Consider the following 19,033-nt stretch of genomic DNA (forward strand, 5'->3'; position numbering starts at 1 on the left):
CTGATCAGCCCTGTTTTTCACTCCTTGTAGCCTTCCTGCTCACTCCTAATATCCTGTTTGAAGTGGTCTTAAGCTTGGTTCAGTTCGGGGCCTTCCTCTATAACACTTGTCCCTGTCCTGAATGGGGAACAAGACCAAAAGGCTTTTCCACGCTTGCCTGAAAGATGCTCTGCACATCCTCCACACTGTAATCCTAGAGCTCTTCAGCTCCACTGATTTTACAGCCGGTTCCTTTAATTTCTTTAAATTTGTCCCTTTGAACCTGACTTACAGATCTCTTTTTCATTTTATTTAAATTGATTTGACTAACGATCACAGATCCAAAGTTAGTCTCTTCTCTAGAGATCTTACTGTCTACAAAATCATCTCATATTTCTTCTGTAACTGATTAGTAAATGTGTCAGCTCACACCAAGAACTGTCTGGGCCYGACCTTTCTTGGTAGCATTTGTTTCCCAGCAAGCACATGCAAAATTAAAGTTCGCCGCAGTAACAGAGTTCTCACTTGTAAATATACTGCTCCATATATATATATGAAAGAAATCTTTAGCAAACATATAGTCCGGCCTGGGAACCTATAGGAGATTCCTAGTGTGACTCAACTTTGAATATCTTTAACCATCTTACCCTACAGTGGCTTTGACCCAAATGGGTTTTGCTCTACCCATGTAGCCAGTTCTTATTTTTTGGCAGCGTCTCCTGTCCTTACTKTACAGTACTACCTCTCCCTCCAATCTTTGTTTCTATCTCCCCTCACCACCATATATCCCTCATTTCCTGTGTTCCAGATATGATGGCTATTCTACCATATTTCTGTTATCCTTGTAATATCCTGTCTTACATCTTGCATCAGTAGTTCAAGTTCCTCCATTTTATTAAGGCCCCTTTAATTAGTAGATAAATGTTTCAGTGTTTTTTACTGACCAATATCAGTTTCCTAGCTGCATTAAACAAAGTCTTTTTATTATCAAATTGTTTATTTGATTATTGCTTGCAGCAATAATTTTTCCTTTCCACAGAATTCATTCTTCTACATTCTCATATTACTGTACACATAACTTTTTCCTAATGTATTGATTCTCCTCTTCCTCTCTACTGAATCCAGGTGTAAGAATTACATGGATGTCTCCCATACTTGCTGTGACACTTCTCATTTCAAATTTCTCATGAGAGCTTCATATAGACTAGCTTTAATCCTACAATACCACTCTCTTAACTACTGAGTTGAAATCAATCCACCAAGAGAGTATCTTTTCCATTAGTAATTCCCCATAATCAAATATTTCAGAACCATCCTTTCTGATGAATATTTGAGTCATCTGTTGACCTCCAAGTAATAACTTCACCTACCTTTTCCAAGGCCTGAAAGAATCACCCACGACTCTCATTTCTTTCAGTGTCTTTCCTAAGTGGCCGCAATTACCCTCAATTCCTCCTCATGTCCTTTGGGGATTCGCTTTAGCTTCCGCATCCACTTTGCATTCCTCACTATCCTCTGGACCTTTTCTAATGTTTTCCTTGACAAAGACCCTCCAGTCTCCTGCCTTTCTGGGACTGGCCTGAATTAGTGGTGCTCTCTCCTTTCTGCAGATCATCGCCTCCCCGTAATCTTTCTCACAATCCCATGTTTTATCCTCTTATCTCTTTGTAGCTGTTTGGATAGCCGGTTCCTGGATATCTCCATTTTCTTTTCTGTCCTTGCTAAACTACTTGTTCCTCTTTCCTGATGGTTTCTCCTCCCCTCTCTACAGTGCAGTGGAACTGTTCCTCAATCCTATTGCCCCTCTGCTTGTCTCTTCCTCTACCTGCTGTTTACAGTCCCTTGCTTCTATAAGTCGCTGCAGTCCACCAGTAGTTTGCTCTTCTGGATGTCTTCTCCAGCAGATGTCTGAGAAACCTGAGCTATCCATGCAGGCTCCATGTATCTCCAGCAAGCCCTCAGTTACCCTGCTCAGCTCTACTCTTGTCTCCCRAGATTCCCACCTCCTTTTCCATGAAGCAGCTGTACTTCATGCATAAGTATTTCTAAACTAAGGTACGCCCAACATCTTCCACATTCACTGATCTCACCAGTTCTTTGGATCACTTCCATTTCCACCACAGTGATTCTCATCATTCCCATTATTAATGAAAAGGGGACAAACACACTCAGTCCCCTATTAAAAACTCCCAGGGTAGGATAAGAGTTCTGCAGGGCAAGAAAGGTAACATCACCAGCCTTTTGCTTTTAACGCGATGCCCTTCCTCCTGTGCTTATGGATCAGTCTGAAATACCTTATCCCTTCATCTAGGTCTAACAAAAAATATAGCTTAGGACTTACTAGGGGCTGACCTTCAGTGCCTGCACAAATAAGCAGCCATGCTCCCTGTACATGTACATGGAGAAGGAGCATAGACAGCTTGACTTTCTCCTCCGATGTGCCTGCCATATGGGAATAACTGGCCCAGCTCACTTCCTCCTTCTAGCAACTGAGGGAACCAGGGATCACACTGTGGCTTTGGGAATTAAAATATGGTTTCATCTGTGCAGCTTGAGCAGCAAAATAACATGCTACTCATACCTAAGGGCTTGGGTTGGAGCCACAGTTAAGGTCTTATTAGAAAAGTTTCCTCTGAGCAGCGGAGACCTGGTCTGTAGTTAGCSTGATCCTGGTTTATGGATTCTGTACCTGGAGGAGGAGTTACTAGGCAGGGCTTCTAGTGTCTAATAAGAGCTCTGCTCACACTTCATTTTTTCTGTCCCTACTGTCTCTTTCTTCTACTGAGGTGCCAGTTTTCCAAAAATGTTTAGAGGCTTAATATCTCTGAGAACCTGGGAAACTTAGTTAAAATTGGCTATGTGGCTCAGAAGTTACTGAAGAAAAATAGCTAATAGACACACACACACAGACACACACACACAGAGGCACATACAAATCCCAATCACGGGAAAAAGAGTATTAATATTTATTCATTTTTAGCTAAGCTCTGACAGCAGGACAATGTGTTATCTTTGCCAATCTTATTTTCACTTGAATGGTTTTCCTTTTATCCCCTGTGGTGTTTAAGGTCTTCCAAAAGAAATACAAATGATCATTTGAAATGAATAGCTGGTTTTGCATGGGTGTTGGGAGAGTGCTGAAAATGGGCTTTCACTCTGTATTCAGTAAGAAAGTGAATCACTCTCATACAAAGCCAGAGCCTAAAATGCAAGGAGAGAGAATGAAAGCAGGATGTGATTCTGAGATGACATTTAGTGTTGTTTATCTAGTGGAACAGTGCATAGATTTGGTGTAAGAAGGGAAACACAGCATCTCACTGCTGGGGTGCAATTGCATCCATTTTGAAGTGATCTATTAACTCTCAGGTCCTTTAGAAAAACAAGGAATAACCTGAGAAGAGGCAGGAAAGGGAAAAAAAAGATAAAACTAGAAGAAAGTGTAGGACCATCCTGAAGGTTCCTTAGAGGAGGCTGTGGAGGGGGCAGAAGTCTGGGTTCAGCAGGCTGGTGTCTGCCCCAGCTATGCCTGTGCAGAGGGTTTAATCCACTCTTAAATTCTTTGTAGAAGTCTCTACCTTGTACCAAACCAGAGTCCCAGAGGCTGAGATAAGGGATACAGGAGTTAACCAGCAGCTTGTCAGCTGTATAGAGTTAAAAACAAACTCACTATTCCACTTAAAGCAAGAATAGGCTTAAAACACAGTCAGCTGTGYGGTGTGTGTCTGCAAATTTAGTGTGTTTGAAAACCGAAAGTGAGTTCAAATGCTGTATAGCAGATGTGCTGGATGTAATCACTTCCTTTCCTCGTACCCTTCCTCCACCCAGCTCCCCCATCTCAGGGTGACGCTCACCCCCACACCATGCTGGTGCCTCTGCCGTCCACTAGCTGCCCAAGAAGGGCCATATCTCTCCTATGTAATCTGTTCGCCATTAATTTGGAGGCTAATGCTTTGAGCACGTAAAACACAAAGTCTGGTTGCTATTGGGTTCAAGTCCCAGCTGATGTAAATCAATGAAACTTCATTGATCTCAGCTCATCAGCTCAGCAAATCCAGTGTCAAGAGACATGAGCGTTATTAGCCTCATTAGCTCACTTATTTCCCCATAGTCTTCTCAGAAGCTCTCCCCAGTGTTCCCACACTCAAAAGCAGGAGAAGCCTGTCCTGAGGGGAGACCTTTTAGCAGCCAGCAAAAGGAGCAGACCCTTGTTTTGTGCAAGCTGAACAGCGGTAGCAGGAGCTGTGTCTACGCACGGTCACGGTTCTTCTTGTGTATCCTGCCAAAGGTTATCGGCGCGTTGGCTAGTGGGACTCCCAAGACAGTCCTAGGGGCAGGGCAGGGCAGGGGAGTGTTGGGTACTTCAGAAAGAAAGTGAGTAACTCTCCTATGAAGCTTAAGCGGGAAGTGACTCTGTCATGGACATCTCCCTCCAGGCACCCAAACCCAGCAGCAGTGTAGCCCTGTCCCACAATGAAATGCTGCTGATGAGCGGACAGGTGGAAGCAGCGAGCCTGGCTGAGTTGCTGCAAGTTTCCAGGGTGTGGATGCTTCCCCAAAAGCATGCTGAACAGGATAAAAAAGCAGGAGGGGACGCAGTCCCCAAAGCTTGCAGTTTTCCAGGTTAGGGAGGGACAGAGGGTTGGGCAGAATGGATGGAAACACACAGTTTTCCCACAGTCAGCTCCGGGGCAGGTCCAGCCTGCAGGGGCATCCTCAGTCCCCTCCACCAGGTGCACAGAGCTGGTGGTGGGTCTGATGCAGCCACGCGGGAGATGGCAGGGAGGCTGTGCTGCCGGCTACCCTGTCATGGGGTGTGGAGAGCATGCACACATGCTGCTGGGCTGCCGCTCGCGGGAAGTGCGCGGAGGGATTGCAGACTCCGGGCTCGAGCTGTGCTGGAGTGGCAGCAGGGGCTGCTCCAAGCAGGTGTCTCTCAGGCAAATGCATGCTGTAAAGCCGGGTTTTATGGCCAGCCTCCTCCAGCCAAGAGAGAGTAAATCCAGTTCTCTGCAGCCTCTCAGTAGCTGAAAATGTGGGACATATTCATTTGGGGGAGGAAAACTTGTTCTTGAAGATCTGACTTTCACTCCGTTCTGCCACACCTGTCTTAAGCGTAAGTGTGGGAGCTGGAGCAGGACAGCTTTCGGCACACCTCCTGCGACCATGAGGTCTATACAGGGCTAAGCCAGGCTGCGCAGAGAGTTTCATGCAGTTTCCATGCTATAGTATAGCTGACCTTATATGACTGACAGCGATTGTGCTGACTACCTGGGGGCCAGGCTTAGGTATACTTGGGGACAGAAGGAGCCAGGGTGTCCCCAGTGCTGTCCCCCTTGCTCACTTGGCTGCACACCAGCTCACCCTTTCCAGGTCTGAATTTACCCTTGCCTTAATTTGCTGTCCATGCTGACTGCCCTGTTACTTGCTCTCACAAAAAACAAGTCCATCTTCACAGAAGGCAGCATACCCACAGAGCGTCTGGCTCCAGCGTTCTTACAAGTCCTGTTTGAATTAAGCAATTATTTTAATTTGTAGGAGATCTGCAGACTCTAATTGCCATTGGAGTTTCATAGAATGTAATTACCTTTTTCTCAATCCATTTTTTACTTGTGCAATGAATCGCAAGTAGCAGTTTGTCAAAGTTACATGCAGCATCTGTCCCAGACTATCTAGGGAGAAAATAAATCCAGCAGCCTGCTTTATAAAACGGTGATATAAAGTGACTTGCAAAGGTGCTTTTGCTGGGTCAGGGTAGGAACAAGCACAAAGGAATTTCTCTTTTTCTCTTCTTTTTTTTGGTGGCAAAGTGTGGGTGGTGGCTCATTATCAATTGTAAATTACAGGGGGTGGAGAAAAGGACATGAATGACAAAGTTCAGAAACAGCATCTGCTGAAGAAAAACAAATAAGGTGGGGGGCAAAGCAGGAAAAAACAGATGAAACACTGTAATTGCTTGGCAACAAGTTGCTATTGTAATTTAGAAAATTGGAAGCATCCGTTCTCAAACAGTTCAAGCTTTATTTGATTTCTTCTTTATTTTTTGACTGCAGCCCTTGTTTTGCAATCAGCTGTGTCCTCCTATAGGATTACTGGCTCTCCCTCACACAGAGCAGTAATGGACCCCTCGTGTTTGGTTATGGGCCATCGAAGAAAGCATTTTGCGATTGTTTCGCAGTGCAGTCATTTAACAAGATTAGAGATAATTTGCCCCTTGGAATGCAAAACTGTTTCTACAGGTGCTTAAGCTTCCTGGCTTTTGGATTAGAGGCCTCATTTTGTTTTGTGCCATTGCATTCAGTGAGGTCTCCAAGGACTGTAAATAAATGAACAGCTACCCTCTGCAGCTGTGAAACCAATTTTCCAGTCTGAGCTACAAGAGTTGCAACTTACAAAGCTCAGTGGATGCAGATAAATATGTGCATGCTAATGTATTACACGTACTGATTAACTAATACTGGCTGTGCCTGAATGCAAGCCATTGCCCATCAGGAGACTCCGGAGAAACAAGCCTAACCAGGGAAGAGAGTGGGCTGCTGGAGAGAAGCAGGAGGTGCAGGGTCCTCTGCGTTGCCTGGGGCAACGGAGATAACCATAGGAGGAGATAACCATCCTCTGACAACCTCCCTCCCTCCTTCTCCCACAGGGCAGAAGATGAGCCCCAAGCTTTGGCTGCATCCAGAAGGACTGGAAGTCTAGTAGACGTCCGTTGAGATGGGGAACCTCAAGGATGTTGAGAGGCCGTGGACTCCTTCCAAAGGAAAGGAGAGCTAACACACACTCCCCACCGGGACACCCCTGCTCTGCTTCCAGCTCCAGTCCCGCCAAATAGACGTGGTCTCTGGAGCAATTCTTCAAGAAGGATCACGGATGCCTGGATGGAATTGGCTTGTGGGTTTCTTTGTGAGGATTGGAGGAAGCCTTGTTCATTCATCTTCCTCCATTTCTTTCTTTCTCCCTTCCTTTTCTTCTGATGTTACCGTCACTTCTTCTTTGGGTGTAATTTGCTTATCTGAGCTGAGAGAGAAACTGGATTAGTGATTTCAAAAGCTGATTTTTTAAAGTATTTTTTTTAATTCAAATTTGGGATAAAAATCAAACCTTTTGAAGTTCTCCACAGTAACAAATTACTTTTCTCTGCTCAGCCCTCCTGTGATTCTCAGTTTAGAGACAGTCTGAGCAAGTTGACCCAGAGCCCGAGACCCCATCTGCTTTGGATGCACTTGCCTGGCTCCTGGCAGCACTGGCCCTTGCCCTGGCTCCTTGGGAAGCTCTGGAGCACTGTGCCACTGTAATTCCAGGGGCCTGGAGGCCAGAGGTCCTGCCAAGAGGGCAGCTGAGGAAAATGACCAAGGGTTGAAACCTGCCTGGCAAGGGCATCTCCATCAGGCACACATTCTGGTGTTGGCAAAACGCTGCTAAAACTCAGCTGCCTCCGTGGCATGCTTTAATCTGGATGAGTCAGCAGCTTCAGGGGCAATAGATGTTTTATTGTGATCAGCCTTAACTTCTCATTTGTAGGAGATTGGTGGTAGTAAATTCCTACATGCAAGAGAGGACTTGCTTCCTGTACCTGTCCACCCAGCAGCAGCACTAAGCATTGAGAGCACAGCTCCTCTGACTCTAGGAGAGCCACAGGCTTCCCAAGGGGATCAGTGCAGGTGGGCTATGCAAGAAAGTCCTCTCTTCCATTATTTCAGATCGTGTCTGCAAGGAGGAAGTCGATGACAAGGAAGCAGGATCTGCTACCATTGCAGTTTGACGCCCACGTCTGCTCAAATCTGACTCAAAGCCTGGTAGAGTTAGATTAAGGATGTATGACTTCAGTGGGATTAAAATCAAACTCAAGCTAAGGGTCTTCATTTACCTGGGTAGGTAAATCCTATCTATCCTGTCTATTTCTTAAAATATTATTGGCAAAAATGAACACCCATCTGTAAAAGGCAACATGATGCTTAGCCAAGAGAAAAATAAAGGAGGAATCTCCCATTCTCTCATTTTAATAAAGCTTTTCCAAAATAAAACTTAGGAGATGCGTGAATACAGAAAAGATTTAGTAAACATATGTTCATTTCTTTGTTTCAGCATTCTTGTATTTCATTTTAGACCTTTTAAGTTTGTGGATATTGAGAGTTGGACAGAGAGGAAGAATGATCAGTGGTTTGGGGGCTAACCCAACATTTAGAAGGTTATTGTTCAAGATCTTACTGTGCCACAGGTCTTCTGCCTACTTTGAACCAAATCCTTTTTTTAAGGAGTATTTATATGCCTCATACCTAGCAGTTAGGTGAAATAACTTTGTCTCTATAGGCTCACTAATGAAAGATTTCAGAAGTAACTTAGATAAGATTTTTAGTCCAGATTTTTACAATCTTCAGGTGGGGAAAAACAAAAAAGGAAGATTTTGTAAGGGTGTCCAAAGGTGTGTCTAGCTGTGAGATGCCACCAAAAGGGGTGATCTTGTTCCAGCCTCACTCTTGCTGCTCATTCCCATCTGCCTCAAGTCGTGTGCTGGTGGTGATGCTTTGGTAGGGTTGGTATTCTCCTGGGGATGCTCTCTGAACCAACATGCAGTGAGGTCAAATGAGCGCTGGGACCAGACGAGGGAAACAAGATTTAGCAGCCACCTCTCTGGCACAAGGTAGACCTTTCTGCTCTACTGGATGGTGAAAAGGCTCTAAAAACTCTTAAATCCTCAAACTCTCTCTCATTTAGTTTGAAATTTTCTTCCCCCTTTTTAAAAATAAGGTTAGATGACTCTTTCAAAATGATCTACCATTTTTAATGAATGTCAAACTGTTCTCAGAGTGGTTTTTTTTTTTGGGGGGGGGAGAGGCTCAAGACATTACTCACCCCTAACTCAAAAGCACAGACAGCTTCAGTTGATCAGAAGAGCATTGCTGGCAAACAGAATATTTGCACAGGAAAATTTGCCCAGCTGTACTCATAAGAATTATTGAAAGCTTTTCTCACAGTTCTCCGTCTAGCAAAACAGCCAAATAGCATGTCCTTATCTGACATAGAGATTGCAAGAATAAATATATTAAATGTGACTATCTCACAGTGGGAGTGAAAAAGACAGGTATAATAAAGGTGTCCTTGAAGAAATAACAATGATAAGCATTTTTAGAGCCTTACAGGAAATACACATGGAAATAGCAAATTCGGTGAAGTTCATCTGCTTCAGGCAGTTGAAGCCCTGGACTTACCAATATGCAGTTTGGTACCTGTCTTTTTACTGATGCTCCCAGCTAACATCAGTTGTGAGAGCAGATTTTGCAAAGAAGGCATTTCTACAAGAGGAGTGACATTGAAATTTCCTACGAATTTCATACAAGCCACCAGGCAGTCACTTGACAAACAGCAAAGTTCACTCAGTAGGAAGCCAAACCAGGAGAAGAAAAAGCAAAGGTACTACTAAGAAATCTGTCCAGAAACCACAACTCAAATAACCAACACGACTGACTAGGCAGCCACATGGAGAGCCCGTATACCTTCAGAGCAAGGTGAGGTCAGCAGGGATTGGTCAGGAGCAGACTTTCCAGATGGCCGTATCTATTGCTCAAGCTTCATGCAAATAATATTTGTGTGATTTTTAACTGCTTGTGTACAGAAAATCCCAGACATCACCTACATGAATGCTTAGGGAAAACAGACAAACATTGCTGGCAGCACACAAGTAAATATGCAGGTTTTATATGACCCAGTGCTTGTGGATATCTGATGGTGAGATTAAGCAATCTCTAGTACAAGCAGAGCAGAAAGGACTACAAGACAATTCATAGTCTCAGGCAATACAGTCCTATAGGCCCTAGTTCAGCACAGTGGCTTGTAGATGAGAACGTGCCTAGGTAAGCATCCTGAATTAGGGCTTAGCCTTAAAACCTTACCATAGCAACCTGAGACTAGCCCCACTTGCCAAATTGTTAGCGCAGCTTGAACCACTATGTACATCCTTGAACATCAATAAAATAATCTCATTAAGCACAGCAAGCTAGCATGCAACCGGTTGGATGTATGCATAGGTAAAAAGCAGCATATGATGGCCGCATGTTGATTTGGGTCCCAGAGTAGTTTTGGCACACATGAAGTCAACTTTTCTCAGAGGAAATTTACCCTGAAGGTCTGTTTCATGGGTAACCAAATGCACCCAAACCCTGAGATTTCAGTGTACCCACATGACTGCAGGGGCTGGGGCTTCATGGCTAACTCCAGTCTTCCACAACATATTTTTTGTGAAAAATAACCATCTGTTGCAATAAAAAATCTATTGTGGAAGCTGGTAACACCTTTGCAAAAGCTTGTAACACCTTATGACTCTATGGCTGCCAGCACTGTGAGGGATCCTGATCCCAGTTAGTCTTTTTGAGCACCCAGAGTGCATCAATAATGCCTGGTCATTATTTCAGAGATTTATATTGCAGCAATACCTAAATATCCCAATCAACGTTCAGGCCCACTCTGGTAGGCCCTATCAGCTCCCACTGGCCCTCATAGGTTCCTGAAATGAACCCCTAAAGGTAATGGTTGGGGATCATAAAGACTGCTTTTTCTGGGAGCGAGATACATCACACAGCTCATCTCTCCAGGGCATTTTATCACCTTTAATTCACTGGTGGGTCTAGTCCTACGAAAGCTTAAAAGAAAATCTGCAGTGCAGCACGCTACTTGCTCTGCAATTAGCTAGCTCCAGTCTTTCCCAGAGAAGCACTTGCTGCCTGTGGCACATGAGCAAGACCCGTCCTCAGCGAAGACTCCTCAGGGCTTTTCTCGATGTTTTTTTCCAAGGAAAGTTGCAGGTGGAGGAGCCTGGCCAAGCCTGGATCCACCTCAGCTAATTTTAGACACTCAGCTGAGGTGTCTGTGTTAGGAGCCTCGTTCCTCTGGCCTTCCTCTGTCCACACTGGAAAGAGACCCCCTCCAGAGGGCAAACGGGGCCACCCTAGGTCAGACTTGCATTTCTCCCTTTTCTGGTTATATAGGGACCCGGGGAGGGCAGAGGCAGCACTCACTGCTGGCCACATTTTGGCATATTGACTGAGGATCACACTCACTTAGGTAGCGCTCGTGGCCCTCCCTGGAGCAAGGGGTGTTCTTTGAGTGCCGCAAGCAAGTTTTTCAAGCAGGTTATTTTTCCTGGGAGTTGCACGCAGCCCCCATTGACCAGAAGGCCTGAAGAGTATAAGTGAGCATTGTTTACCGTGCATTGTTCCCCCAGCTCTCCACTTTTCCCAACTCATTCTTACCTCATCCTCCCCTTGCCTGCTAGAGAGCTGTAAGCTGCTGATTAGCACTTCATTTGACAAACAGGAAGTCGGGAAGAAAAGCATCATTTTCAGAATTAGAGCCTCGGAATGAATTGAAGAAAGAAAGGGGGAAGAAGGAAAAAAAAGAAAGCAAGCCCTGCACACTTTCCTAATTGCTCGTTAGAACCAATGGCCTTTGTGGTTCCTTCCCCCTGTGTCTTCTTTATAAAAGCRTTTGCACAAGACATTGCTATTGTCTGCCAGACAGCCCCAGGGTAGGACAAAATGAACTAATTGATTTGCAGTTATGTCGCCGTGAATAGTGTTAAACATCCATCTGCAGATTCCTTGTGAGGAGTGATTAATAATTTGTACTCCTGGGCCTAGAAGCCTGAATACCCTTTTTTCATGTAAAACTGAAGCATTTCATTCTCTCAGCATCACAGATATCTCGTCTGCATTGTGGGTTACAAGGACAAGGTCAGGAATGGCTTGCAAGCGTTGCCACATAGGCAGTTGTCTTCATACGGGTAAAACTCAGCACGGTTGTGGGATTAATGGGAATTTGTAAAGCTGACACAACGTACTGTACAGCACGCCTGTTACAGCCATTCCAACGCAGATGTTCCTAGTCCCCTGTCATTGTTCCAGAGACGGAGGATTTTGCATGTGTTTTCAAAGGGAGCGCTGGGAGATTTAAAATTGATTTTAAACACAGAACCAAAACCTAGACTGGGACAGTTCAAGGAATTAGGACTTGGATTCAGATTTCAGGATTTTTTTTTGTGATCATCATTTCTATAACCACCAGAGGGAAAAACCCTAGTGTCAAACGTACGTAAGCACTGTGGAGTTCAAAAGGTCAGTCCAAGAAACTTCACTCAGATACTACATATGCACTGGAGGCTACATGAAGAATACCTTAAACTGTCTAGTAACAGGAGACTTTGCAAGATCTCTCCACAGAAGATTGTGCTTGTGGACCTGCTTTACTAGGACCTCTGAGGCACCCTCTTGCTTTGTCCCTTTAGATATGTGTCCCTGTAATATCTGCACATTTAAATGATTTAAATGGTGGGACTGAGGCTATAGGCTTATTGTCTCTAACTGAGCTCTGTCAGCTGTGACCTCCCGCGGTCCTTGCTCCCAGCCACATCGTGGTTGCGTCCCCAACTCCACCACTCATTCTTGGTCATTTCCAGCTTCACCTGGAATGAAAAACTTGTAGCTGCTCTCTGAGCCATTTCCTGCTTCCTAATGAAATCTATTGGCCTCCTGGGGGGAAAAATAACATCGACTCAGTCAACGCTTAATGAAGTCATCTGTTTTCATGGTGTTACTGGTGCCCTCAACTTCCCTGTTCATTAAAAAAATTAACAACCTTTGGATACATCCAAAGATCCAGGGATGATATCTACCTGGTCAAATAAAGTACTTCCAGTAGACAAACATTTTTCTTTCCCTTGTGATCATTTTCATCTCCTTCTATCCCACACCTTGAGCCTTTTTTCTGGGTACCTCTACACAAATAAACAGAAGAAGTCCATGAAGCCTTGCCTCRTTGTCAGCTTGCTCCCTGTCTGGTTTGGACTACTCCAACTGGTTCTATCTAAAGTCAAGCCAAGACAGTTCTGGGAATGGTTCTCTCCAGGGACTGTGCCAAAAAGGCAAAATGGATGAGGACACCTTAGATTTGACTCCTCTTGTTCTTCACAGTCCTGCAACCCCATCTCAAGAGGCTTTGTACCCTTAAATGTTCCCTGCCACTCTGCTGGGTGTTCTCCACAAATCCCACTTATGTCCCATGCCATCAAAAACATTCTGGTGGGCTGTAGGGCAGCCCTCACAGTATTTCAAACACTTTGAACTGAGAGAAACACTGTAAAAATGATAATTATGCCTCAGTCCTGCACAGGGCCTTGGGAGAGCCAGGGCCACATGTTGTGTGTAATGTGGTTGCAAGAAGTCAGTGTGGAGCAGCACAGGAGTAAGCCAGTCCATGCCACTTGGTCTCAGGACCAAGAACGAAGTGCAGTCCTTTTTGAGAAGTGTGATTTCCATGCTGAAACAAGCCATGAGTATTTAATTACTCAATTTTATCAGCTTCCAATAATCAGTCTGGTGACGCCTGGCTGTTTTCACCTGCTGATAGGTAAGAGCTGCTGGGGAAACGAGCTGAGTGCTACGCTGCCATGTAAAAGTAATTACTGTAAGTGCTTTGCAAGAATATCTTTGGGTAATGTATTTGATATAGCTCTGAAATTTATTGTGTGAGGAAATAATGAGCTCGGAGAATGGAAAGTTCCTATTTCAGAGAACTTTCCTTATAATCTTTTGGTGGTGACAGGCCCTGGCTACTCATTAAGTATAGTGGGAAAGCTTTATAGATGCATGGTTCTGTATGTGGTGAGATTAGATTGGATGAGGCTTCAACTGAAAGAAGTATCAGTTTAGAAGAATGTTAGAGATTCAAGATTGATGGTCTCAGGGTTTTCTGCAGACCAAGGGAAAGAGCAAGGATATGGGTATATTGTCATATTCTTCTTTTTTCTTCATTCTGGAGAGCTGGGGCTAATTTAGCATGCTGAAAAGCAATGACCTGAGAGTAAACAGATATAGTAGGTAGGTCTGGATGCTTTATGGCAACATCCTGCTTATAACCCATAGTCCCAAATGGCAAGACCTTGTTGTTCCATCTCTGAATTTCTCCTCAGGGTAATAACACATGATCAGCACGTGCGTGCTGCAGAGTTAACTTGTGAAACTCATTGCCACACTAGATTACTGAGGTCAAGAGTACAGTTCCATTCAGAAAAATCAGTAGGAACATAACAGAGAACTGCATTATGATACTCATTTGTATGAATCTGTACAGCACCCACATCTTGAATATTATAAGCAGTTTGGGTGTGCCCACTTCAGAAAGGATAGAGTAGAAGTGGAGGACATATACAGAAGGGATGGCCAGAGGTAGAGAATGGCTTCCATCCAAGGGTTAAGGGCATGAAAGAAACTCTCAGGTTTGGTCTGATCAAAACAAACTAAAGCAGACAGCTCTCCACCCCACATGTGATTCAGTTGTGGAACTCCTTGCTGCAGGAGTGGTGGATGCTGAAAGTGAGTTTAGAAAACATTCAGAAATGAGAAAAATTCACTGGAGACTATTCAAGAAAAACATGCCACCGTTAAATAAAAAGCTCACAAAGTCCGAAGTCTCATATTGCTGGAGGGTGGGAGGATATTCTGGGGTAGCATCACCACATAGTTAGCCTGTACCTATGCTCTTCCCTGTGCACCCACTTCAACTGCTGTTGGAGAGAGGGTAGGAGATGAGCTAAATCTGTGGTCTGACTTGGTCTGACTGCTCTGTGTTCTTAAAAGATAAGTCTCCACGTCTTCATGGGCCAGAGATGGCATCTTGGTATCTAATAGTCCTTAACGAATCTGTCTCGTTGCTTTTTGAGCCCATGCAGACTTTTAGCACCCACAATGCTCTGCAGCAATGGCTCTGAGAGGGAACTTATGCAACACCTGATCTACATGACCTCAGTTCTCAGCAGGAGATTGCAAAGCACATTAGTTAGGGGGTGAGCATCCCAGTGCCCATTTCATAGGAGGGGAGGAAGAAACACAGAGAAGGAATGTGACTTGGCTGCTGTTAAACAGCAGGTTTGTGGCAAAAGCAGAACCGAAATCCACGTCTCCTGAGTCCTCTCCTGGTGACTGGGTGTAGCTTACAAATCCAGCTGAATGAAATTTCGTTTTATGCCAAGTAGGGATACAAAGTCAAAAATCTGGGAATTGTTTAGTGAGACAAAAGACACTGCAAAATATTCAGCTTCAGCTTTTTCTGTGCTATTACACCATCTGACAGGCAGTTAAAATTACCAAGTCGAAATGAGAGGTGTAGCACTTGTCAAAGCAAAACCGTTTTCTCTGAAATCTGAATGTGCCTCTCAGCATCAAAGGGTCCCATTGCAGAAAATGATATGCCCGTGTCTTGCTCCTCCTGCCATGCCATCTCAGGAGGAGGAGAAGGACTGTGGGACCCAACTGACTTGACCCGGTCAGGCTGTTTGCTGTCCCCCAGCAGTGTTGTCTCCCAGCAGTGGCCATGTAGAGCCCAGAAAGACCTGCACCCAAAACAGTATAAATGATGCAAAGAGAGACAGCATGAAATGCCATCAGCAGTAAGCAGCAATCAAATTGGACAGCAAAGGAAGTATCAGCATCTGGAGAGAGCGTGCCCGACCCGTAGCTCAGGCTTCACATTAACCCTGCCAAACTGAACACGTAAATAAAGCCAGATATGACCAGTCTTCCCTGGGCAGATTGACAGGCGCTCGAATATCATATCCTGTGACTTCTCCCAGGTTTTCCCATGTGCAATGAGGGGCTTTGTGTCAGAGGGGATGTCGGGGGGAAACGAGGAACGTGGCCCCCTCTTCCCGCAAGCCCTGGCGTCACCAGCCACTTCAGACGGAGCATTTAGCGGCACGGAGAGGCCGAGCATTGTGCCCTTTTCCGCGGAGGGCTGCCTCCTCTCCATTTGTTTACCACACATCCTGTCCTCCTTTCTGTTTGCTTCACACATCATCGCCTTCATTAATCGTCCTCCCCGCGCCCCATTTGGGCCTTTGGATTTGCGGCTCGCAATGGGTAATTCTAATTACCTCAGGCATAAAAAAATAAAATAAAATAGGAGCTTAAGTAGGTGCACTTCATTCTTCAACTGCCTTTTACAAGCAGTTCAGTGCTGGCTACCAAGGGAATCTGATTAAACTAATTACCCTGATTGGCTTGTTTAATCAACTGCTTGGTTTAATTGGGCCTTGCTAATGTGGAATGGTGGAGTCTGTGGTGCGTAATGTGAGAACCAGGAGACCCGTAACACCGGCGGTGACACCACTACAGAAACCAGCCCACATTCCCAGCCTAACGGGTGAATTTTAATAAATGCAGACCTCAGCTGAGAGCCTAACTGTATTCTCAGGAGCCTGAATGGGCTGGAGGTTTTAGTGATAATTAAAATTGTTAGCAAAAAAAAAAAAAACTTTCTCATTAAAGGACTTGTCCTTTCCCCCTCCCCCTCCTAGCTCTGGCCTCCAAACTTGAAGCAGTATCGTGAATCCTGTCTGAGTCTTTCAAACAACACTTCAATTCATCAGGGCACAGAATCCCTCCTCCTCCATCTCCCCCCACCCTTGAGGATTTTTAGTCCCATTTAAAGCATGTATGGCCCAAAGTAAATACAGAGACAACGGGTTACAAATTACCTTGCACTAGGTAAATCCATTCTGAGTAGCTGGGGAGGTTTGTGGAATACAAACAGCTTCTGTGTAAGCATCCTGGGAATAATGGGAATTACTATARCTCTAATTACTAGAACAATAATAACCTGGAGAGCTTTGCCTTTCCTTGTTCTATTTCAGCTCTAACTTCCCACTGCCTTCCCTGCCCTCCACTTGTGTTAGCAGCAGGGAGGGACGAGGAAGAAGAGCAGAACGTATGCCTTATTTTGCAAAGTTCTACTCATCTGGAAGCAATATATTTTTTGGTGACATGCAGATTGAATTTGTTACTCACTGAGGATTTTCTTAAAGTCAATGACAGAATGACAGTCCAGTGGTCATTGACAAGAGTGTTCAATTCCTGCACTCAACTTTATATTCATGCATATATATGCAGCACAGAGTTCCCTCGTGGCACAGTGCAGGCCACTTGGTCACAGACAAACAAAAGTATGTCATGTCCAGCTGTCATAAGCCTCTATTTTCCATTTGTAAAATGGAGACAACAGCACTAATACATTGTGGGGATGAAAAATTGTGGGTGTAAGGATCTGGTGGAGACAGGTACAACCACTCAGAACCATGTTAGTAGTCCTGGAGCTCTTCTAGCACAATTTCTGAAGCTGATATTAACAACTTAAAAACTGAGGGTCAAACTATCTGGTAACATCCAAACCCTCAGTATTTCTTCTGAATTGTCCACAAAGTTGGCTCTCTTCTTCACTGCAAGAATGCACACTGAGCTAAGCTGAAATATGTTTTCCAGGGAAACCAGTCAAACTTTGCGTGTGCTGGGTTCCTCAGGTCCTTCACCCCCCATCTTGGTGGGCCATCATTCCTGGGGTGACAGGAGATGCCACAGGTATCTCTCAGTTGACTCCTCGTGATGGTTGCACCCACCTACCTACACACAGGACTGTGCTGTGTGGAGGGGGTCAGCATGCTCTGGCACGTACTTGTACAGCAGATAGGACCAAGCTGTGAAAGGAGCTTCTATCACATCTCTTCACTGTCTCCTGCTGCCCAAACACAGGGGTTTCTGAGACATTACAGACTGAGGGGACAGCATTGTAGATGAGTTCTTCTTTCTTCTGCATGTCCACCCCCAAAATTGTCTATTTACATCCAGTAGAGCCAAATATGACTAATAGACGGTCAATCCTACAGTTCTTTTTAACTACTTTGACTCCAGCCAAGCGATGTTTTTCACTGCCTAGCTCATATTTAGGTGCCTAACATGTCAAGGTGGGAATTAGTTGACTCAGTGGGCCTCTGGGATGAGATTCCTAGGAGAAGAAGGAAAAAAAGACACTTAAGTAGGCATTAGGCTGAAAGTCAGTTTAAGTTTCAGCTGCCTTAGTCCTTTATCTGACTTAGCTACTAGTGAAGGATTCGTTACACCTAACTTTAGCCAAAGAGCATATAGATGTATATTCCTGAGGTAACAGCTATAGGCTGCCTTTATACTTGGTGCGGAGAAATGGGCATTTAAGCCTATTTCAGGTGTCTACTTCACAGTGAAGTGCATTAGCCCAAGAAGAGCCAGTTTCTTCTGCTTTGGTTATAAAAGGAACTGCTGGTGAGCTTGGAATTGCATCGTGGTGGTCTGCATTTGGGCAAATGACTCCCACCTTGACTGCAGGCAGGAGTGATCCCCAGGAAAAGCACATGGGTGCCCCGCAGAGCCCAGCCTGCGCTCATGAGGGCATTGGAGGCATCATGTCTCACCAGCCTTGCTTCCTCCCCTTGGAAACTGGCAGAATAAAACTGTCCTGCCCCCCACCGAGCTCACTGCTGTATTTGTGAGCTATGTGTAGATGCTGGCCGCACTGGCACTGGGCAAGGGATTTCTCGTAGGCAAGAACAGATGCACAAAAGGGCCTGGTCTTATTTACGACAGCAAAATTTGAGGGGAAAAAAACAACCCGCACAAGGCCAAAGGTAGTAATTAATGTTTAGAAGGTGTCTGAGGTCTCGCCATCATTGCTGGAGTAGGCCATTTTTATTTGAATTCCTCCACAACTGGTTCAGCGAATACCTATATTAGCCCTCTACCCTCTGGTTACTGTCACCTCGCATCTCAGCACTGCACACATTGGGTTGCTTCATCCCACATGCCTTCCCTCATATTCTCCTGAGCAAAGTACTGTAATGATCCATAGATTAGTAAAAGATATGTCTGAATTATATAAAAATTCAAATGAGTTTTTCTCTAATCATACACTGTGGAAGTTTCCTTTGCATTGTCTCACCCATAATCCACAGAAAATGAACGTTGCGGTTCATCATAAACCCATTTCTAATTGCTCTGGAGAAGACTCTCCTTTTAATTTTGTTGCTTGCTCTGGGCTGAAAAATGTCCATAGAAATGAGCAGGTGAAAGCATCTTAAAACAGCAGGGAGCCCCAGCATTAAGCTGGAAAGGAAATAAAAGCCTTCTTTTCATGGACCGGACTTATTTTATATCCCAAGTGACCATGCTGAAAAGGTTGTGAGGTGCTACTTTGTTGGAGTTATCAC

Source organism: Apteryx rowi, unplaced genomic scaffold, assembly GCF_003343035.1.
Source record: "Apteryx rowi isolate R43461 unplaced genomic scaffold, aptRow1 scaffold_22, whole genome shotgun sequence".
Taxonomy (NCBI): domain Eukaryota; kingdom Metazoa; phylum Chordata; class Aves; order Apterygiformes; family Apterygidae; genus Apteryx; species Apteryx rowi.